The following is a 24,250-nucleotide window of genomic DNA, read 5'->3' as shown; positions in this document are numbered from 1 at the left end:
CTCTCTAGCCCCTGATGGATCCATCTACTGCATGGGACTGATGTCATCCATGAAAGCTCTGATTGGGGACTGTTGAATGCCTGTCTTAATCAGAGGGTCTCCACACTCCACTTAAGCTGCCTTAACCATCATAATCATGGTCAGGGAGAAGAGGATCACTAAAGATTGAAATTCAGGTTATAATACCCATCTCGAGCTGTGCCAGCCCGGTGTCACCACTCCTGAAGAGACTCTCAACCTAAAGTTCCCATAGTAGTTCAAGGTGAGGTCCTTTGACTCCCTCTGTACACCTCCACTGGTCCACGATCTTTCCCCTGTGCCAGATAGCCCTAAAGAATTCCCAAATAACCATATAACAATCACAGCACGGAAACAGGCCATTCCGGCCCTCCTAGTCCGTGCCGAGCTCTTAATCTCACCTACCCGCACTCAGCCCATAACCCTCCACTCCTTTCCTGTCCATATACTTATCCAATTTTACCTTAAATGACACAACTGAACTGGCCTCTACTACTTCTACAGGAAGCTCATTCCACACAGCTATCACTCTCTGAGTAAAGAAATACCCCCTCGTGTTTCCCTTAAACTTTTGCCCCCTAACTCTAACAAATGCTGGAGGAGCTTGTAGGGTACTCCACTGGAACCAGGGGCAGAACTAGCTCTGGATCTCCTTCTAGCTGGATTCCTTGCCATTGAGCTCAGCCACAGGGGGAGGAGGATTTACCAGTGTGACATGGTTTCTTAGCTTTCACCCCCTCTCTGAGGCGCTGGGGGAGCTCTGAAGGTGTAGATTCCCCTCTTGTTGGAGACCACTTCCATCCTAGCAACTGCTTGGAGAATCCATAGGGGTTTGCAATAAAGGCAGCTCATTTACTGGCTCTCTCTCCCACCCCCCAAATGTGGGAATTCTCCTTCACCTTGTCTGCTAGAGCAATGTTATGCCTTCTTTTAGCCATCCTGATTTCTTTATTAAGTGTTCTTATTCTCCATAAACACCTAATTTGTTCCTACCTGCCTATAGCTGCTGTGCACATCCTTCTTTCTCTTCATCAGGGGCTCCACATCTCTTGAAAACCAAGGTTCCCTATACTTGTTATCTTTACCTTTTATTCTGACAGGCTTTGTACTCTCAAAATTTCATTTCTAAAGGCCTCACAGTTTCTATGTACACTTTTGCCAGGAAAAAAGCCTGTCCCAATTCACACTTGCCGGATAATTTCTGATACCATCAGAATTGGCCTTTCTCCAATTTAAAATTTCAACACACGGACCAGACCTATCTCTTTGCATATTTACTTTGAAACTAATGGCATTGTGGTTACTGGATGTAAAGTGTTTCTTTACACAAACCTCTGTCTCATTCCCTAATAGCATATCCAGAACTGCACTCTCTCTCATTGGAACTTCTAGGTACTGATGAAGAAAACTTTACTGACTACATTTCTATGTTATTCTGCTCTAAGCAGTGCCATAAATTTTATCTTTGACGATGTTACATGCTCTGTAAGCAGAGATTTCTCTTTTTCACTGTACTGAATAGTCTGGGATCGGAGATGACACACCTTGGCTGTTCATTGTGTGGGCTTCCCTCTCCACTCTCAGTACCTAAGCTCTCAATGACAATGAATTACATTAGTTCTGTTCCTTTTCCTGCCGATATCGTACAACTGTTATAACTTGCCCTTCAGCTTCCGCAACCTACTTTAGTGAAGCCAGCTGAAAGAACTTTTCTATGAATAACATCTTGGAATCTCTCACACCCATGTGACTAAACAGCAATTAAGCTGTTGTTCAGCACCTCATGTTAGTGCACAAGACCATAAGATGTAGACATTTAACATTAGTGCAGAATTATGCCTTTCAGCCCATCGACCCAGTTATGACATTTGATCACGGCTGATCATTCCTCTCTACTCCATTCTCCATTCTCCTGCCTTCTTTCCATAATCTTTGATGCTGTTATTAATCAAGAACCTATCAACCTCTGCTTTAAGTATACTCAACGATTTGACCTCCACTGCCATCTATGGCAATGAATTCTACAGATTATCCCTCATTTCTGTTCTATTCTGGCAATGTGCCCTCTGTTCCTGGACTCCCCCATTATTGGAAACATCCTCTCCATGCCCAGGGAAAACAGACTTCCCTTAAAGCTGAAGCTCTCTGACCCAAGAACATCCTTGTGAATCTTTTTGGCACCTTTTCTGGCTGAATCACAATTCTCCTGTAGTGCAGTGGACAGAACTGCAAACAATACTCCAAATGCCACCTGACAAACAATTGTATACCTGTAACACGACATGTAGACTCTTGTACTCGGTGCCTTGGCCAATGAGGGCAAGGTTGCCATTTGCCTTCTTCCCCATCCCCTCTATCTGTGTTGTCTCTTTCAGGGAACTACCTACAGCCCTAGGTTCTCAACATTTGCAGAACCATGACTGTAGTAAGTAATGTGTTGGCGCATGGGCAAGTGGTTAAGGCATTCATCTAGTGATCTGAAGGTCGCTAGTTCGAGCCTTGGCTGAGGCTGCGTGTGTGTCCTTCAGCAAGGCACTTAACCACACATTGCTCTGCGACGACACCGTTGCCAAGCTGTATGGGTTCTAATGCCCTTCCCTTGGACAACATTGGTGGCGTGGAGAGGGGAGACTTGCAGCTTGGGCAACTGCCGGTCTTCCATAAAAAAAAACCTTGCCCAGGCTTGCGCCCTGGAAACCTTACAAGGCACAAATCCATGGTCTATCAAGACTAACGGAGGCCTACTACTAGTAAGTAATAAGATTAAATAAAACAGAAAATGTTGGAAAAACAACACCTGTAGAGAGAGAGGCGATGTTAATGGACAAGTTTGATGATGTTCAACTCCAACCTGAGAAAGGTTAAAGGTGAACGGGTTTAAAACACACCATCAGACAGAGGAGCAGAAATAGACCATTTCACCCATCAATTCAGCTCCACCACTTCATCATGGCTAATCCGTTTCCCTCTCAAACTTATTCTCCTACCTTCTCCCAATATCCTTTCATATAGAAACAGAGAAACATAGAAAACCTACAGCACAATACAGGCCCTTCGACCCACAAAGGTGTGCCGAACATGTCTCTGCCTTAGAAATTACTCAGCTTACCTATAGCCCTCTGTTTTAGTACGCTCCATGTACCTATCTAAAAGTCTCTTAAAAGACCCTATCATATACACCTCCACCACCGTTGCTGGAAGCCCATTCCACGCACTCATCACTCTCTGAATAAAAAACTTACCCCTGACATCTCCTCTGTACCTACTCCCCAGCACCTTAAACCTGTGCCCTCCTGTGGCAACCATTTCAGCTCTGGGAAAAAGCCTCTGACTATCCACACGATCGATGCCACTCATCATCTTATACACCTCTATCAGGTCAACTCTCATCCTCCTTTGCTACAAGGACAAAAGGCCGGGTTTACTCAATCTATTCTCATAAGGCATGCTCCCCAATCCTGGCAACATCCTTGTAAATCGCCTCTGCACCCTTTCTATAGCTTCCACATCCTTCCCGTAGTGAGGCAACCAGAACTGAGCACAGTACTTCAAGTGGGGTCTGACCAGGATCCTATATAGCTGCAACATTACCTCTCGGCTCTTAAATTCAATTCCCCGATTGATGAAGGCCAATACACCATACGCCTTCTTAACCACAGAGTCAACCTGCGCAGCTGCTTTGAGTGTCCTATGGACTTGGATCCCAAGATCCCTCTGATCCTCCACACTGCCAATAGTCTTACCATTAATACTATATTCTGCCATCATATTTGACCTACCAAAATGAACCACTTCACACTTATCTGGGTTGAACTCCATCTGCCACTCTCAGCCCAGTTTTGCGTCCTATCAATATCCCACTAACCTCTGACAGCCCTCTACACTATCCACAATACCTCCAACCTTTGTGTCGTCAGCAAACTTACTAACCCATCCCTCCACTTCCTCATCCAGGTCATTTATAAAAATCACGAAGAGTAAGGGTCCCAGAACAGACTCCTGAGGCACCCCACTGGTGACTGACCTCCATGCAGAAAATGACCCATCTACAACCTTCTGTGGGCAAGCCAGTTCTGGATCCACAAAGTAATGTCCCCTTGGGTCCCATGCCTCCTTACTTTCTCAGTAAGCCTTGCATGGGGTACCTTATCAAATGCCTTGTTGAAATCCATATACACTACATCTACAGCTTTTCCTTCATCAATGTGTTTAGTCACATCCTCAAAAAAATCAATCCGGTTTGTAAGGCACGACCTGCCCTTGACAAAGCCATGCTGACTACTCCTAAGCATATTATACCTCTCCAGAAATCCTGCCTCTCAGGATTTTCTCCATCAACTTATCAACCACTGAGGCAAGACTCACTGGTCTATAATTTCCTGGGCTATTTCTACTCTCTTTCTTGAATGAAGGAACAACATCCGCAACCCTTCAATCCTCCAGAACCTCTCCCGTCCCCATTGATGATGCAAAGATCAATGCCAGAGGCTCACCAACCTCCTCCCTTGCCTCCCACAGTAGCCTGGGGTATATCTTATATGGTCCCGACGACTTATCCAACTTGATGCTTTCCAAAAGCTCCAGCACATCCTCTTTCTTAATATCTACATGCTCAAGCTTTTCAGTCTGCTGCAAGTCATCACTACAATCACCAAGATCCTTTTCCATAGTGAATACTGAAGCAAAGTATTCATTAAGTACCTCTGCTATTGCCTCCAGTTCCATACACACTTTCCCACTGTCACACTTGATAGGTCCTATTCTTTCACATCTTATCCTCTTGCTCTTCACATACTTGTAGAATTCCTTGGGGTTTTCCTTAACTCTGCCCGCCAAGGCCTTCTCATGGCCCCTTCTGGCTCTCCTAATTTCCTTCTTAAGCTCCTTCCTATTAGCCTTATAATCTTCTAGACCTCTAACATCACCCAGCTCTCTGAACCTTTTGTGAGCTTTTCTTTTCCTCTTGGCTACATTTATTACAGCCTTTGTATACCACGGTTCCTGTACCCTACCATAACTTCCCTGTCTCTTTGGAACATACCTATACAGAACTCTGCATAAATATCCCCTGAATATTTGCCACATTTCTTCTATACTTTTCCCTGAGAACATCCGTTTCCAATTTAAGCTCCAATTTCCTGCCTGATAGCCTCATAATTCCCCTTACTCCAATTAAACGCTTTTCTAATTTGTCTGTTCCTATCTCTCTCCAATGCTATTGTAAAGAAGATAGAATTATGATCACTATCTCCAAAATGCTCTCCCACTGAGAGATCTGACACCTGACCAGGTTCATTTCCCAATACCAAATCAAGTAAGCCTCTCCTCTTGTAGGCTTACCTACATATTGTTTCAAGAAACCTTCCTGCACACACCTAACAAACTCCACCACATCTAAACTCTTTGCTCTAGGGAGATGCTAATCGATATTTGGGAAATTAAAATCTCCCATCATGATAACTCTGTTGTTATTACACCTTTACAGGATCTGTTTCCCTATCTGCTCCTCGATATCCCTGTTACTATTGAGCGGCCTATAAAAAACACCCAGTAAAGTTATTGACCCCTTCCTGTTCCTAACCTCTACCCACAGAGACTCTGTAGACAATCCCTCCATGGCATTCATGTTTTCTGCAGCCATGACACTATCTCTGATCAACAGTGCCACGCCCCCACCTCTTTTGCCTCCCTACCTCTCCTTTCTGAAACATCTAAAACCCGACACTTGAGTAACCATTCCTGTCCCTGAGCCATCCAAGTCTCTGTAATGGTCACAACATCGTAGCTCCAAGTACTGATCCACGCTCTAAGCTCATCCACTTTGTTCACAACACTCCTTGCATTAAAATAGACACATCTCAAATTTTTGGTCTGAGCGCATCTGTTCTCTCTCACCTGCCTATCCTCCCTCTCGCACTGTCTCCAAGCTTTCTCTATTTGTGAGCAACCCTCCTCTTCCCCAGTCTCTTCAGTTTGTTTTCCACCCCCCAACAATTCTAGTTTAAACTCTCCCCAGTAGCCTTAGCAAACCTAACCGCCAGGATATTGGTCCCCCTGGGATTCAAGTGCAACCTATCCTTTTTGTATGGGTCATACCTGCCCCAAAAGAGGTCCCAATGATCCTGAAATCTGAATCCCTACCCCCTGCTCCAATCCCTCAGCCACGCATTTATCCTCCACCTCATTCTATTCCTAATCTCACTGTCGCGTGGCACAGGCAGTAATCCCGAGATTACTACCTTTGCAGTCCTGCTTCTCAACTTCCTTCCTAACTCCCTATTGTCCTTTCTTAGGACCTCTTCCCTTTTCCTACCTATGTCATTGGTACCAATATGTACCATGAACTCTGGCTGTTCTCCCTCCCACTGCAGGATATCTTGGACATGATCTGAAACATCCTGGACCCTGGCACCTGGGAGGTAAACTACCATCCGAGTTTCTTTCCTGCGTCCACAGAATTGCCTGTCTGAACCCCTGACTATAGAGTCCCCTATCACTACTGCCTTCCTCTTCCCTTCCCTACCCTTCTGAGCCACAGGGCCAGACTCTGTGCCAGAGGCACGGCCACTGTCGCTTCCCCCTGGTAGGCTGCCCCCCCCCGACAGTACTCAAACAGGAGTACTTATTGTCAAGGGGTATAGCCACAGGGGTACTCTCTAGTACCCGACTCTTCCCCTTCCCCCTCCTGACTGTGACCTACCTATCCGTCTCCCGTGGCCCCGGTGTAACCACCTGCCTATAACTCCTTGCTATCCCCTCCTCACTCTCCCTGACTAGGTGAAGGTCATTGAGCTGCAACTCCAGTTCCCTAACTCGGTCCCTCAGGAGCTGCAGCTCGACAAACCTGGTGCAGATATGGCTGTCCGGGAGGCTGGGAGACTCCAGGACCCCCCACATCTGACACCGAGCACAGAAAACTGGCCTCACACACATACTTCCTCCTTTCCGTAAATAACACAGTTAAATCTAACTCGCCTCGTCCCGATAATGCCTAAGCCCATTGAGCCAAAGCCCTGTCACTCTGCTGCCTCTCACTCCGCTGCCCACTCCAAAGCCCTGTCACTCTGCTGCCTCTCACTCCGCTGCCCACTCCAACGCTGCACCACTGGATATGGCGGTCTTCTTTTTAAACTTTCCCGCTCTATTGGCTGTCGTCACGTACCTGTGTGGTCTCACCTCTCTTTAACCCCGAGTGGTAAAAAACTCCCTTCGCTCCAAAAATGAATGCTAACATTGCACTGGTCACAAAGCCATCAATTCTGTCATTCAAATCATTGACACATAACATAAAAGGAATTGGTCTCAGCATTGACTCCTGCGGTACATCGATAGTCACCGCCACCTAACCAGCGAAGTCTCCCTTTATTCCCACTCTTTGCCACCTGTCAATCAGCCAATGCTCTATCTATGCCAGAATCCTTCCTGTAATCTTTCTTATCTTGTTAAGTAGCCTCATATGTGGCACCTTGTCAAAGGCCTTCTGAAAATCCAAGTACACAATATCCACCGATTCTCCTTTGTCTATCCTGCTTGTTATTTCCATCAAGAATTCCAACAGATTAGTAGGCAAAGTTTTCCCTTAATGAAACAATGGTGACTTTGGTTTATTTTACCATGTGTTTCCAAGTTCCCTGAGACCACATCCTTAACAATCAACGACAATATCTTCCCAGCCACTGAGGTCAGGCTAAACTGGCCTATAATTTTCTTTATTTACATTCCTCCCTTCTTGAAGAGTGGAGTGACATTTGCAATTTTCCAGTCCTCTGGAACTATTGCTGAATCTAGTAATTCTTTGAAGATCATTACTAATGCCTCCACAATGTCTTCAGCTACCTTTTTCATAACTCTGGGGTGTACACCATCTGGTCCAGGTGACTTATCTACTTTCGGACCATTCAGTTTCCCAAGCACCTTCATCCTAGTATTAGCAACTCAACTCACTTCTTCCCCTGACACTCTCGAATTTCCAGCACGCTACTAGCATCTTCCACAGTGAAGACTGATGCAAAAATACTTTTCAGTTTATCTGCCATTTCCTTGATCCCATTACTACCTCTCCAGCAGTCCAATATCAACTCTTGCCTCTATTTTACTCTTTATGTACCTGAAAAACTTTTGATATCCTCTTTGATATTGTTGGCTAGCTTACCTTCATATTTCATCTTTTCCCTGCTTATGGCTTTTTAGTTGCCTTCTAATGGTATTTATCAGTCCCAATCCTCGAACATCCCACTAATTTTTGCTCTATATTATGCCCTATCTTTTGCTTTTCTGTCAAAGGGAAGTCAAAACCAATTACGCAGCAGATTAAACAACGTCTGAGGAGAGAGAGGCAGAGTTACTGATCCAGGTTGATGGCTTTCAAACATAACTGAGGAAGGTTAAAGATAAATTGGTTTAAAATTTAAATTAAGATTTGGAAGAGGGAAATGAGAATGGAAGGGAAGGGTGGAAGACTGTGAAACCTAAGTGATAAAAACAGATCATTGTATAAAGTAACAGGTTCAAGAAACAACAGGCAGGAGATGTAAGTAAGAGGAGATGAAAGTGTCACTATCCTAAATGACAAAAGGATATCTGAAATGGGATCAGAAAGTGCTTGTAACGCTCATTATCTCTGTTGAGTCTGGAAGGTTGCAAAGTGTTTGGTCAGAAGGTGACGGTCAATGCAATGGCCTTGGGCACTGAGGACAGAGAGCATGGACTGGGAGTATGATAAAAAGTGAAGTGAACGTGCCCAGAACTTTGGATCACATCAGTGGACTGAGCAGACGAGCTGAAGAGAACAACTCCACAATCAGATCAAATGGATTGTTACTGCTTGCTATGTTACTTGTGGTTCCTATACTGCTACAATATAACCCCAATCCAACAGTATTTCAGTGGCTGTAGGGAACTTCGCATCAGAATCAGGTTTGTTATTGCTGAGATATGTCATGAAATTTAGTTTAGTTTAGAGATAAACTCTTCACAGTAGGTCCTTCCAGCTCCACCAGCCAGCGCTGCTCAATTACACTCATGTGACTAATTAACCTACTAACCTGTACGCCTTTAGAAGTTGGGAGGAAACCCGAGCACTCAGAGGAAACCTCTGTGGTCTTGTGGAGAATGTACAAACTCCACACAGATGGTGGTGGGCGTTGAACCCGAGTTGCTGTTTTATACTAACTGCTACATCACCGTGCCTTGCTGTGTCAGGAAACAGCAACAGAATGCAAGACATAAAAATGATTAAAAGATACAGAAAATATATAAATAAACAATGTGAATAAGGACCACGTAATTGAATAAATGATTGCTTTCCCATTACTATTTGTTACATCGAATGGGCAGTGAAGCTTTTATATAGAAGCCCTTGAGTTAGTGACCTTCTGGCAGAGGTGATAGGGCTATTGTCAAATCATAGCTGACAGTGATTCCAAATAAAACAGATTAAACATGAAGAACTATTGAGAGTAAATTATTGCTATCATTAGTACAACATATTCTGAGGCATTTGAACATGATGACTGAGATTCTTTTGAAATTGCTGTTGATAATTTGATTGTTTAACATTATTTTTTCCATCTCAGACACTGTTATTTTCTCTTCCAACCTTAGAAACTGTCTTTCCATTTGGCTCCCACCTTTATCTCCTTCACCAGTTGGAATCTGTAAATTCTGCCACTGTATTGAGATCATGACATCATTTAGATCCTGTTGCCCCTATTCAGATGCCCACAAATAATTCGCTTTGAATGACCAAGACACTTTCTGTATTACGTTGCTTTGAAACTATGGTCCTCCAGAAGGAGAATCTCTTTAATTTCATAACACAAGAGATTCCGTAGATGTTGGAAATCCAGAGCAACATACACAAAACACTGGAGGAACTCATCATATCAGACAGTTTATTCCTCTAAGGAGAGGAATAAAAAGTCAATGATTCGAACCAAGACCCTTCATCAGGACTGGAAAGGAACGGGTGGAATAAGAAGGTGGCGGGAGAGAGAAAGGAGCACAAGCTGACAGGTGATAGATGAAACCAGGTGGGGGAGAGGGGGGATGAAGTAGGAAGCTGGCAGGTGATAGATGAGACTGGGTGAGGGGGAAGCTGGGTGGGTGAGATGGGGGATGAAGTAGGAAGCAGGCAGGTGATAGATGAGACTGGGTGAGGGGTGAAACTGGGTGAGGGGGGGGATGAAGTAGGAAGCTGGCAGGTGATAGATGAGACTGGGTGAGGGGGGGAAGCTGGCTGGGGGAGAGGGGGGTATGAAGTAGGAAGCTGGCAGGTGATAGATGAGACTGGGTGAGGGGGGAAGCTGGGTGTGGGAGAGGGGGGATGAAGTAGGAAGCTGGCAGGTGATAGATGAGACTGGGTGAGGGGGGGAAGCTGGGTGGGGGAGGGGGGATGAAGTAGGAAGCTGGCAGGTGATAGATGAGACTGGGTGAGGGGGAAGCTGGGTGGGGGTGAGGGGGGATGAAGTAGGAAGCTGGCAGGTGATAGATGAGACTGGGTGAGGGGGGGAAGCTGGCTGGGGGAGAGGGGGGGATGAAGTAGGAAGCTGGCAGGTGATAGATGAGACTGGGTGAGGGGGAAGCTGGGTGGGGGAGAGGGGGGATGAAGTAGGAAGCTGGCAGGTGACAGATGAGACTGGGGGAGGGGGGGAAGCTGGGTGGGGGAGAGGGGGGATGAAGTAGGAAGCTGGCAGGTGATAGATGAGACTGGGTGAGGAGCGATGATGAAGGAAGCTGGCAGGTGATAGATGAGACTGGGTGAGGGGGGAAGCTGGGTGTGGGAGAGGGGGGATGAAGTAGGAAGCTGACAGGTGATAGATGAGACTGGGTGAGGGGGGGAAGCTGGGTGGGGGAGAGGGGGATGAAGTAGGAAGCTGGCAGGTGATAGATGAGACTGGGTGAGGTGGGAAGCTGGGTGGGAGAGGGGGGATGAAGTAGGAAGCTGGCAGGTGATAGATGAGACTGGGCGAGGGGGAATCTGGGTGGGAGAGGGGGGATGAAGTAGGAAGCTGGCAGGTGATAGATGAGACTGGGTGAGGGGGGAAGCTGGGTGGGTGAGGGGGATGAAGTAGGAAGCTGGCAGGTGATAGATGAGACTGGGCGAGGGGGAATCTAGGTGGGAGAGGGGGGATGAAGTAGGAAGCTGGCAGGTGATAGATGAGACTGGGTGAGGGGGGAAGCTGGGTGGGAGAGGGGGGATGAAGTAGGAAGCTGGCAGGTGATAGATGAGACTGGGTGAGGGGGGGAAGCTGGGTGGGGGAATGAAGTAGGAAGCTGGCAGGTGATAGATGAGACGGGGTGATGGGGGAAGCTGGGTGGGGGAGAGGGGGGATGAAGTAGGAAGCTGGCAGGTGATAGATGAGACTGGGTGAGGGGTGGAAGCTGGGTGGGGGAGAGGGGGATGAAGTAGGAAGCTGGCAGGTGATAGATGAGACTGGGTGAGGGGGAAGCTGGGTGGGAGAGGGGGGATGAAGTAGGAAGCTGGCAGGTGATAGATGAGACTGGGTGAGGGGGGGAAGCTGGGTGGGAGAGGGGGGATGAAGTAGGAAGCTGGCAGGTGATAGATGAGACTGGGTGAGGGGGGGAAGCTGGGTGGGGGAGAGGGGGGGATGAAGTAGGAAGCTGGCAGGTGATAGATGAGACGGTGAGGGGGGGAAGCTGGGTGGGGGAGAGGGGGGGATGAAGTAGGAAGCTGGCAGGTGATAGATGAGACTGGGTGAGGGGGGGAAGCTGGGTGGGGGAGAGGGGGGATGAAGTAGGAAGCTGGCAGGTGATAGATGAGACTGGGTGAGGGGGGAAGCTGGGTGAGGGGGAGAGGGGGGATGAAGTAGGAAGCTGGCAGGTGATAGATGAGACTGGGTGAGGGGGAAGCTGGGTGGGGGAGAGGGGGATGAAGTAGGAAGCTGGCAGGTGATAGATGAGACTGGGTGAGGGGGGTGGAAGCTGGATGGGGGAGAGGGGGGATGAAGTAGGAAGCTGGCAGGTGATAGATGAGACTGGGTGAGGGGGGAAGCTGGGTGGGGGAGAGGGGGGATGAATTACGAAGCTGGCAGGTGATAGATGAGACTGGGTGAGGGGGGAAGCTGGGTGGGGGAGAGGGGGGATGAATTACGAAGCTGGCAGGTGATAGATGAGACTGGGTGAGGGGGGAATCTGGGTGGGGGAGGGGGGGATGAATTACGAAGCTGGCAGGTGATAGATGAGACTGGGTGAGGGGGGAAGCTGGGTGGGGGAGAGGGGGATGAAGTAGGAAGCTGGCAGGTGATAGATGAGACTGGGTGAGGGGGGAAGCTGGGTGGGGGGAGAGGGGGATGAAGTAGGAAGCTGGCAGGTGATAGATGAGACTGGGTGAGGGGGGAAGCTGGGTGGGTGAGGGGGGATGAAGTAGGAAGCTGGCAGGTGATAGATGAGACTGGGTGAGGGGGAAGCTGGGTGGGGGAGGGGGGGATGAAGTAGGAAGCTGGCAGGTGATAGATGAGACTGGGTGAGGGGGGAAGCTGGGTGGGGGAGAGGGGGGATGAAGTAGGAAGCTGGCAGGTGATAGATGAGACTGGGTGAGGGGGAAGCTGGGTGGGGGGAGAGGGGGGATGAAGTAGGAAGCTGGCAGGTGATAGATGAGACTGGGTGAGGGGGGAAGCTGGGTGGGGGAGAGGGGGGATGAAGTAGGAAGCTGGCAGTTGATAGATGAGACTGGGTGAGGGGGAAGCTGGGTGGGGGAGAGGGGGGATGAAGTAGGAAGCTGGCAGGTGATAGATGAGACTGGGTGAGGGGGGAAGCTGGATGGGGGAGAGGGGGGATGAAGTAGGAAGCTGGCAGGTGATAGATGAGACTGGGTGAGGGGGGGGAAGCTGGGTGGGGGTGGAGGGGGATGAAGTAGGAAGCTGGCAGGTGATAGATGAGACTGGGTGAGGGGGGGAAGCTGGGTGGGGGTGGGGGGGATGAAGTAGGAAGCTGGCAGGTGATAGATGAGACTGGGTGAGGGGGGAAGCTGGGTGGGGGAGAGGGGGGATGAAGTAGGAAGCTGGCAGGTGATAGATGAGACTGGGTGAGGGGAGGAAGCTGGGTGGGGGAGAGGGGGGATGAAGTAGGAAGCTGGCAGGTTATAGATGAGACTGGGTGAGGGGGGGAAGCTGGGTGGGGGAGAGGGGGGATGAAATAGGAAGCTGGCAGGTGATAGATGAGACTGGGTGAGGGGAGGAAGCTGGGTGGGGGAGAGGGGGGATGAAGTAGGAAGCTGGCAGGTGATAGATGAGACTGGGTGAGGGGGGGAAGCTGGGTGGGTGAGGGGGATGAAGTAGGAAGCTGGCAGGTGATAGATGAGACTGGGTGAGGGGGGGAAGCTGGGTGGGGGAGAGGGGGATGAAGTAGGAAGCTGGCAGGTGATAGATGAGACTGGGTGAGGGGGGAAGCTGGGTGGGGGAGAGGGGGATGAAGTAGGAAGCTGGCAGGTGATAGATGTGACTGGGTGAGGGGGGAAGCTGGGTGGGGGAGAGGGGGGATGAAGTAGGAAGCTGGCAGGTGATAGATGAGACTGGGTGAGGGGGGGAAGCTGGGTGGGGGAGAGGGGGGATGAAGTAGGAAGCTGGCAGGTGATAGATGAGACTGGGTGAGGGGGGGAAGCTGGGTGGGAGAGGGGGGATGAAGTAGGAAGCTGGCAGGTGATAGATGAGACTGGGTGAGGGGGGAAGCTGGGTGGGGGAGAGGGGGGATGAAGTAGGAAGCTGGCAGGTGATAGATGAGACTGGGTGAGGGGGGAAGCTGGGTGGGGGAGAGGGGGGATGAAGTAGGAAGCTGGCAGGTGATAGATGAGACTGGGTGAGGGGGGGAAGCTGGGTGGGGGAGAGGGGGGATGAAGTAGGAAGCTGGCAGGTGATAGATGAGACTGGGTGAGGGGGGAAGCTGGGTGGGGGAGAGGGGGATGAAGTAGGAAGCTGGCAGGTGATAGATGAGACTGGGTGAGGGGGGGGAAGCTGGGTGGGGGAGAGGGGGGATGAAGTAGGAAGCTGGCAGGTGATAGATGAGACTGGGTGAGGGGGGGAAGCTGGGTGGGAGAGGATGAAGTAGGAAGCTGGCAGGTGATAGATGAGACTGGGTGAGGGGGAAGCTGGGTGGGGGAGAGGGGGGATGAAGTAGGAAGCTGGCAGGTGATAGATGAGACTGGGTGAGGGGGGAAGCTGGGTGGGGGAGAGGGGGGATGAAGTAGGAAGCTGGCAGGTGATAGATGAGACTGCGTGAGGGGGGGAAGCTGGGTGGGGGAGAGGGGGGATGAAGTAGGAAGCTGGCAGGTGATAGATGAGACTGGGTGAGGGGGGAAGCTGGGTGGGGGAGAGGGGTTGAAGTAGGAAGCTGGCAGGTGATAGATGAGACTGGGTGAGGGGGAAGCTGGGTGGGGGAGAGGGGGGATGAAGTAGGAAGCTGGCAGGTGATAGATGAGACTGGGTGAGGGGGAAGCTGGGTGGGGGAGAGGGGGGATGAAGTAGGAAGCTGGCAGGTGATAGATGAGACTGGGTGAGGGGGGGAAGCTGGGTGGGAGAGGGGGGATGAAGTAGGAAGCTGGCAGGTGATAGATGAGACTGGGTGAGGGGGAAGCTGGGTGGGGGAGAGGGGGGATGAAGTAGGAAGCTGGCAGGTGATAGATGAGACTGGGTGAGGGGGGGGGGAAGCTGGGTGCGGGAGAGGGGTGATGAAGTAGGAAGCTGGCAGGTGATAGATGAGACTGGGTGAGGGGGGAAGCTGGGTGGGGGAGAGGGGGATGAAGTAGGAAGCTGGCAGGTGATAGATGAGACTGGGTGAGGGGTGGAAGCTGGGTGGGGGAGAGGGGGATGAAGTAGGAAGCTGGCAGGTGATAGATGAGACTGGGTGAGGGGGGGAAGCTGGGTGGGGAGAGGGGGGGATGTAGTAGGAAGCTGGCAGGTGATAGATGAGACTGGGTGAGGGGGGGAATCTGGGTGGGGGTGAGGGGGGATGAAGTAGGAAGCTGGCAGGTGATAGATGAGACTGGGTGAGGGGGGAAGCTGGGTGGGGGAGGGGGGGATGAAGTAGGAAGCTGGCAGGTGATAGATGAGACTGGGTGAGGGGGGGAAGCTGGGTGGGGGAGGGGGGATGAAGTAGGAAGCTGGCAGGTGATAGATGAGACTGGGTGAGGGGGAAGCTGGGTGGGGGAGAGGGGGATGAAGTAGGAAGCTGGCAGGTGATAGATGAGACTGGGTGAGGGGGGAAGCTGGGTGGGGGAGAGGGGGGATGAAGTAGGAAGCTGGCAGGTGATAGATGAGACTGGGTGAGGGCGGGAAGTTTGGGGTGGGGGAGAGGGGGGATGAAGTAGGAAGCTGGCAGGTGATAGATGAGACTGGGTGAGGGGGGAAGCTGGGTGGGGGGAGGGGGGGATGAAGCTAGGAAGCTGGCAGGTGATAGATGAGACTGGGTGAGGGGGAAGCTGGGTGGGGGTGAGGGGGGATGAAGTAGGAAGCTGGCAGGTGATAGATGAGAGCTGGGGTGGAGGAGGGGAAGCTGGGTGGGGGGGGATGAAGTAGGAAGCTGGCAGGTGTTAGATGAGACTGGGTGAGGGGGGAAGCTGGGTGGGGGAGAGGGGGATGAAGTAGGAAGCTGGCAGGTGATAGATGAGACTGGGTGAGGGGGGAAGCTGGGTGGGAGAGGGGGGATGAAGTAGGAAGCTGGCAGGTGATAGATGAGACTGGGTGAGGGGGTGGAAGCTGGGTGGGGGAGAGGGGGGTGAAGTAGGAAGCTGGCAGGTGATAGATGAGACTGGGTGAGGGGGGGAAGCTGGGTGGGGTGAGGGGGGATGAAGTAGGAAGCTGGCAGGTGATAGATGAGACTGGGTGAGGGGGGGAAGCTGGGTGGGGGTGAGGGGGGATGAAGTAGGAAGCTGGCAGGTGATAGATGAGACTGGGTGAGGGGGGGAAGCTGGGTGGGGAGAGTGGGATGAAGTAGGAAGCTGGCAGGTGATAGATGAGACTGGGTGAGCTGGGGAACCTGGGTGGGAGAGAGGGGGGATGAAGTAGGAAGCTGGCAGGGTGATAGATGAGACTGCGTGAGGGGGGGAAGCTGGGTGGGGGAGAGGGGGGATGAAGTAGGAAGCTGGCAGGTGATAGATGAGACTGGGTGAGGGGGGGAAGCTGGGTGGGGAAAGAGGGGGGGTGAAGTAGGAAGCTGGCAGGTGATAGATGAGACTGCGTGAGGTGGGGGGGAAGCTGGGTGGGGGTGGGGGGGATGAAGTAGGAAGCTGGCAGGTGATAGATGAGACTGGCTGAGGGGGGAAGCTGGGTGGGTGAGGGGGATGAAGTAGGAAGCTGGCAGGTGATAGATGAGACTGGGTGAGGGGGGGAAGCTGGGTGGGGGAGAGGGGGGGATGAAGTAGGAAGCTGGCAGGTGATAGATGAGACTGGGTGAGGCGGGGAAGCTGGGTGGGGGAGAGGGGGGATGAAGTAGGAAGCTGGCATGTGATAGATGAGACTGGGTGAGGGGGGAAGCTGGGTGGGGGAGAGGGGGATGAAGTAGGAAGCTGGCAGGTGATAGATGAGACTGGGTGAGGGGGGGAAGCTGGGTGGGGGAGAGGGGGATGAAGTAGGAAGCTGGCAGGTGATAGATGAGACTGGGTGAGGGGGGAAGCTGGGTGGGGAGAGGGGGGATGAAGTAGGAAGCTGGCAGGTGATAGATGAGACTGGGTGAGGGGGGGAAGCTGGGTGGGGGAGAGGGGGGATGAAGTAGGAAGCTGGCAGGTGATAGATGAGACTGGGTGAGGGGGAAGCTGGGTGGGGGAGAGGGGGGATGAAGTAGGAAGCTGGCAGGTGATAGATGAGACTGGGTGAGGGGGGAAGCTGGGTGGGGGAGAGGGGGATGAAGTAGGAAGCTGGCAGGTGATAGATGAGACTGGTGAGGGGGGGAAGCTGGGTGGGGGAGAGGGGGATGAAGTAGGAAGCTGGCAGGTGATAGATGAGACTGGGTGAGGGGGGGAAGCTGGGTGGGGGGAGAGGGGGGATGAAGTAGGAAGCTGGCAGGTGATAGATGAGACTGGGTGAGGTGGTGAAGCTGGGTGGGGGAGAGGGGGGATGAAGTAGGAAGCTGGCAGGTGATAGATGAGACTGGGTGAGGGGGGAAGCTGGGTGGGGGAGAGGGGGGATGAAGTAGGAAGCTGGCAGGTGATAGATGAGACTGGGCGAGGGGGGAATCTGGGTGGGTGAGGGGGATGAAGTAGGAAGCTGGCAGGTGATAGATGAGACTGGGTGAGGCGGGGAAGCTGGGTGGGGGAGAGGGGGGATGAAGTAGGAAGCTGGCAGGTGATAGATGAGACTGGGTGAGGGCGGAAGCTGGGTGGGGGGAGAGGGGGGATGAAGTAGGAAGCTGGCAGGTGATAGATGAGACTGGGTGAGGGGGGGAAGCTGGGTGGGGGAGAGGGGGGTGAAGTAGGAAGCTGGCAGGTGATAGATGAGACTGGGTGAGGGGGGGAAGCTGGGTGGGTGAGGGGGGATGAAGTAGGAAGCTGGCAGGTGATAGATGAGACTGGGTGAGGGGGGGAATCTGGGTGGGAGAGGGGGGATGAAGTAGGAAGCTGGCAGGTGATAGATGAGACTGGGTGAGGGGGGGGAAGCTGGGTGGGGGAGAGGGGGGATGAAGTAGGAAGCTGGCAGGTGATAGATGAGACTGGGTGAGGGGGGGAAGCTGGGGTGGGGGGAGAGGGGGATGAAGTAGGAAGCTGGCAGGTGATAGATGAGACTGGGTGAGGGGGGGAAGCTGGGTGGGGGAGAGGGGGGATGAAGTAGGAAGCTGGCAGGTGATAGATGAGACTGGGTGAGGGGGAAGCTGGGTGGGGGAGAGGGGGATGAAGTAGGAAGCTGGCAGGTGATAGATGAGACTGGGTGAGGGGGGTGAAGCTGGGTGGGGGAGAGGGGGATGAAGTAGGAAGCTGGCAGGTGATAGATGAGACTGGGTGAGGGGGTGAAGCTGGGTGGGGGAGAGGGGGGATGAAGTAGGAAGCTGGCAGGTGATAGATGAGACTGGGTGAGGGGGGAAGCTGGGTGGGGGAGGGGGGGATGAAGTAGGAAGCTGGCAGTGATAGATGAGACTGGGTGAGGGGGGAAGCTGGGTGGGAGAGGGGGGATGAAGTAGGAAGCTGGCAGGTGATAGATGAGACTGGGTGAGGCGGGGAAGCTGGGTGGGGGAGAGGGGGGGATGAAGTAGGAAGCTGGCAGGTGATAGATGAGACTGGGTGAGGGGGGGGAAGGGTGGGTGAGGGTGAGGGGGATGAAGTAGGAAGCTGGCAGGGGATAGATGAGACTGGGTGAGGGGGGGAAGCTGGGTGGGGGTGGGGGGGGATGAAGTAGGAAGCTGGCAGGTGATAGATGAGACTGGGGTGAGGGGGAAGCTGGGTGGGGGAGAGGGGGGATGAAGTAGGAAGCTGGCAGGTGATAGATGAGACTGGGTGAGGGGGGGAAGCTGGGTGGGGGAGAGGGGGGGATGAAGTAGGAAGCTGGCAGGTGATAGATGAGACTGGGTGAGGGGGGGGAAGCTGGGTGGGGGTGAGGGGGGATGAAGTAGGAAGCTGGCAGGTGATAGATGAGACTGGGTGAGGGGGAAGCTGGGTGGGGAGAGGGGGGATGAAGTAGGAAGCTGGCAGGTGATAGATGAGACTGGGTGAGGGGGGGAAGCTGGGTGGGAGAGGGGGGATGAAGTAGGAAGCTGGCAGGTGATAGATGAGACTGGGTGAGGGGGGGGGAAGCTGGGTGGGGGAGAGGGGGATGAAGTAGGAAGCTGGCAGGTGATAGATGAGACTGGGTGAGGGGTGGAAGCTGGGTGGGGGTGGAGGGGGATGAAGTAGGAAGCTGGCAGGTGATAGATGAGACTGGGTGAGGGGGAAGCTGGGTGGGAGAGGGGGATGAAGTAGGAAGCTGGCAGGTGATAGATGAGACTGGGTGAGGGGGGAAGCTGGGTGGGAGAGGGGGGATGAAGTAGGAAGCTGGCAGGTGATAGATGAGACTGGGTGAGGGGGGGAAGCTGGGTGGGGGAGAGGGGGGGATGAAGTAGGAAGCTGGCAGGTGATAGATGAGACGGTGAGGGGGGGAAGCTGGGTGGGGGAGAGGGGGGGATGAAGTAGGAAGCTGGCAGGTGATAGATGAGACTGGGTGAGGGGGGGAAGCTGGGTGGGGGAGAGGGGGGATGAAGTAGGAAGCTGGCAGGTGATAGATGAGACTGGGTGAGTGGGGAAGCTGGGTGAGGGGGAGAGGGGGGATGAAGTAGGAAGCTGGCAGGTGATAGATGAGACTGGGTGAGGGGGAAGCTGGGTGGGGGAGAGGGGGGATGAAGTAGGAAGCTGGCAGGTGATAGATGAGACTGGGTGAGGGGGGGTGGAAGCTGGATGGGGGAGAGGGGGGATGAAGTAGGAAGCTGGCAGGTGATAGATGAGACTGGGTGAGGGGGAATCTGGGTGGGGGAGGGGGGGATGAATTACGAAGCTGGCAGGTGATAGATGAGACTGGGGTGAGGGGGGAAGCTGGGTGGGGGAGAGGGGGATGAAGTAGGAAGCTGGCAGGTGATAGATGAGACTGGGGTGAGGGGGGAAGCTGGGTGGGGGAGAGGGGGATGAAGTAGGAAGCTGGCAGGTGATAGATGAGACTGGGTGAGGGGGGGAAGCTGGGTGGGTGAGGGGGGATGAAGTAGGAAGCTGGCAGGTGATAGATGAGACTGGGTGAGGGGGAAGCTGGGTGGGGGAGGGGGGGATGAAGTAGGAAGCTGGCAGGTGATAGATGAGACTGGGTGAGGGGGGAAGCTGGGGTGGGGGAGAGGGGGGATGAAGTAGGAAGCTGGCAGGTGATAGATGAGACTGGGTGAGGGGGAAGCTGGGTGGGGGAGAGGGGGGATGAAGTAGGAAGCTGGCAGGTGATAGATGAGACTGGGTGAGGGGGGAAGCTGGGTGGGGGAGAGGGGGGATGAAGTAGGAAGCTGGCAGTTGATAGATGAGACTGGGTGAGGGGGAAGCTGGGTGGGTGAGAGGGGGGATGAAGTAGGAAGCTGGCAGGTGATAGATGAGACTGGGTGAGGGGGGAAGCTGGATGGGGGAGAGGGGGGATGAAGTAGGAAGCTGGCAGGTGATAGATGAGACTGGGTGAGGGGGGGAAGCTGGGTGGGGGGTGGAGGGGGATGAAGTAGGAAGCTGGCAGGTGATAGATGAGACTGGGTGAGGGGGGGAAGCTGGGTGGGGGTGGGGGGGATGAAGTAGGAAGCTGGCAGGTGATAGATGAGACTGGTGAGGAGGAAAGCTGGGTGGGGGGAGAGGGGGGATGAAGTAGGAAGCTGGCAGGTGATAGATGAGACTGGGTGAGGGAGGAAGCTGGGTGGGGGAGAGGGGGGGATGAAGTAGGAAGCTGGCAGGTGATAGATGAGACTGGGGTGAGGGGGGGAAGCTGGTGTGGGTGAGGGGGATGAAGTAGGAAGCTGGCAGGTGATAGATGAGACTGGGTGAGGGGGGGAAGCTGGGTGGGGGAGAGGGGGGATGAAGTAGGAAGCTGGCAGGTGATAGATGAGACTGGGTGAGGGGGGAAGCTGGGTGGGGGAGAGGGGGATGAAGTAGGAAGCTGGCAGGTGATAGATGTGACTGGGTGAGGGGGGAAGCTGGGTGGGAGAGGGGGGATGAAGTAGGAAGCTGGCAGGTGATAGATGAGACTGGGTGAGGGGGGGAAGCTGGGTGGGGGAGAGGGGGATGAAGTAGGAAGCTGGCAGGTGATAGATGAGACTGGGTGAGGGGGGAAGCTGGGTGGGGGAGAGGGGGGATGAAGTAGGAAGCTGGCAGGTGATAGATGAGACTGGGTGAGGGGGGGAAGCTGGGTGGGAGGAGGGGGGATGAAGTAGGAAGCTGGCAGGTGATAGATGAGACTGGGTGAGGGGGGGAAGCTGGGTGGGAGAGGGGGGGATGAAGTAGGAAGCTGGCAGGTGATAGATGAGACTGGGTGAGGGGGGAAGCTGGGTGGGTGAGGGGGGATGAAGTAGGAAGCTGGCAGGTGATAGATGAGACTGGGTGAGGGGGGAAGCTGGGTGGGTGAGGGGGGATGAAGTAGGAAGCTGGCAGGTGATAGATGAGACTGGGTGAGGGGGGGAAGCTGGTGGGGGAGAGGGGGGATGAAGTAGGAAGCTGGCAGGTGATAGATGAGACTGGGTGAGGGGGGGGAAGCTGGGGGTGGGAGAGGGGGGGATGAAGTAGGAAGCTGGCAGGTGATAGATGAGACTGGGTGAGGGGGAAGCTGGGTGGGGGAGAGGGGGGATGAAGTAGGAAGCTGGCAGGTGATAGATGAGACTGGGTGAGGGGGGGAAGCTGGGTGGGGGAGAGGGGGGATGAAGTAGGAAGCTGGCAGTTGATAGATGAGACTGGGTGAGGGGGAAGCTGGGTGGTGGGAGAGGGGGGATGAAGTAGGAAGCTGGCAGGTGATAGATGAGACTGGGTGAGGGGGGGAAGCTGGATGGGGGAGAGGGGGGATGAAGTAGGAAGCTGGCAGGTGATAGATGAGACTGGGTGAGGGGGGGAAGCTGGGTGGGGGTGGAGGGGGGATGAAGTAGGAAGCTGGCAGGTGATAGATGAGACTGGGTGAGGGGGGGGAAGCTGGGTGGGGGTGGGGGGGGATGAAGTAGGAAGCTGGCAGGTGATAGATGAGACTGGGTGAGGGGGGAAGCTGGGTGGGGGAGAGGGGGGATGAAGTAGGAAGCTGGCAGGTGATAGATGAGACTGGGTGAGGGGAGGAAGCTGGGTGGGGGAGAGGGGGGATGAAGTAGGAAGCTGGCAGGTTATAGATGAGACTGGGTGAGGGGGGGAAGCTGGGTGGGGGAGAGGGGGGATGAAATAGGAATCTGGCAGGTGATAGATGAGACTGGGTGAGGGGAGGAAGCTGGGTGGGGGAGAGGGGGGATGAAGTAGGAAGCTGGCAGGTGATAGATGAGACTGGGTGAGGGGGGGGAAGCTGGGTGGGGTGAGGGGGATGAAGTAGGAAGCTGGCAGGTGATAGATGAGACTGGGTGAGGGGGGGAAGCTGGGTGGGGGAGAGGGGGGATGAAGTAGGAAGCTGGCAGGTGATAGATGAGACTGGGTGAGGGGGGAAGCTGGGTGGGAGAGGGGGGATGAAGTAGGAAGCTGGCAGGTGATAGATGAGACTGGGTGAGGGGGGAAGCTGGGGGTGGGGGGAGAGGGGGGGATGAAGTAGGAAGCTGGCAGGTGATAGATGAGACTGGGTGAGAAGCTGGGTGGGGGAGAGGGGGGATGAAGTAGGAAGCTGGCAGGTGATAGATGAGACTGGGTGAGGGGGGGAAGCTGGGTGGGAGAGGGGGGATGAAGTAGGAAGCTGGCAGGTGATAGATGAGACTGGGTGAGGGGGGAAGCTGGGTGGGGGAGAGGGGGGATGAAGTAGGAAGCTGGCAGGTGATAGATGAGACTGGGTGAGGGGGGAAGCTGGGTGGGGGAGAGGGGGGATGAAGTAGGAAAGCTGGCAGGTGATAGATGAGACTGGGTGAGGGGGGGGAAGCTGGGTGGGGGAGAGGGGGGATGAAGTAGGAAGCTGGCAGGTGATAGATGAGACTGGGTGAGGGGGGAAGCTGGGTGGGGGAGAGGGGGGATGAAGTAGGAAGCTGGCAGGTGATAGATGAGACTGGGTGAGGGGGGGAAGCTGGGTGGGGAGAGGGGGGATGAAGTAGGAAGCTGGCAGGTGATAGATGAGACTGGGTGAGGGGGGGGAAGCTGGGTGGGAGAGGGGGGATGAAGTAGGAAGCTGGCAGGTGATAGATGAGACTGGGTGAGGGGGGAAGCTGGGTGGGGGAGAGGGGGGATGAAGTAGGAAGCTGGCAGGTGATAGATGAGACTGGGTGAGGGGGGAAGCTGGGTGGGGGAGAGGGGGGATGAAGTAGGAAGCTGGCAGGTGATAGATGAGACTGCGTGAGGGGGGGAAGCTGGGTGGGGGAGAGGGGGGATGAAGTAGGAAGCTGGCAGGTGATAGATGAGACTGGGTGAGGGGGAAGCTGGGTGGGGGAGAGGGGGATGAAGTAGGAAGCTGGCAGGTGATAGATGAGACTGGGTGAGGGGGAAGCTGGGTGGGGGAGAGGGGGGATGAAGTAGGAAGCTGGCAGGTGATAGATGAGACTGGGTGAGGGGGAAGCTGGGTGGGGGAGAGGGGGGATGAAGTAGGAAGCTGGCAGGTGATAGATGAGACTGGGTGAGGGGGGGAAGCTGGGTGGGAGAGGGGGGATGAAGTAGGAAGCTGGCAGGTGGGATAGATGAGACTGGGTGAGGGGAAGCTGGGTGGGGGAGAGGGGGGATGAAGTAGGAAGCTGGCAGGTGATAGATGAGACTGGTGAGGGGGGGGGAAGCTGGGTGGGGGAGAGGGGTGATGAAGTAGGAAGCTGGCAGGTGATAGATGAGACTGGGTGAGGGGGGAAGCTGGGTGGGGGAGAGGGGGATGAAGTAGGAAGCTGGCAGGTGATAGATGAGACTGGGTGAGGTGGAAGCTGGGTGGGGGAGAGGGGGGATGAAGTAGGAAGCTGGCAGGTGATAGATGAGACTGGGGTGAGGGGGGAAGCTGGGTGGGGAGATGGGGATGAAGTAGGAAGCTGGCAGGTGATAGATGAGACTGGGTGAGGGGGGGAAGCTGGGTGGGGGAGAGGGGGGGATGTAGTAGGAAGCTGGCAGGTGATAGATGAGACTGGGTGAGGGGGGGGGGAATCTGGGTGGGGGTGAGGGGGGATGAAGTAGGAAGCTGGCAGGTGATAGATGAGACTGGGTGAGGGGGGAAGCTGGGTGGGGGAGGGGGGGATGAAGTAGGAAGCTGGCAGGTGATAGATGAGACTGGGTGAGGGGGGGAAGCTGGGTGGGGGAGGGGGGGATGAAGTAGGAAGCTGGCAGGTGATAGATGAGACTGGGTGAGGGGGGAAGCTGGGTGGGGGAGAGGGGGGATGAAGTAGGAAGCTGGCAGGTGATAGATGAGACTGGGTGAGGGGGAAGCTGGGTGGGGGAGAGGGGGGATGAAGTAGGAAGCTGGCAGGTGATAGATGAGACTGGGTGAGGCGGGGAAGTTGGGTGGGGGAGAGGGGGGATGAAGTAGGAAGCTGGCAGGTGATAGATGAGACTGGGTGAGGGGGGGAAGCTGGGTGGGGGAGGGGGGGATGAACTAGGAAGCTGGCAGGTGATAGATGAGACTGGGTGAGGGGGAAGCTGGGTGGGGGGTGAGGGGGGATGAAGTAGGAAGCT

The sequence above is a fragment of the Hemitrygon akajei genome, chromosome 10 (genome assembly GCF_048418815.1).
Source record: "Hemitrygon akajei chromosome 10, sHemAka1.3, whole genome shotgun sequence".
NCBI lineage: Eukaryota > Metazoa > Chordata > Chondrichthyes > Myliobatiformes > Dasyatidae > Hemitrygon > Hemitrygon akajei.
Note: the sequence above shows the minus strand (reverse complement) of the source record.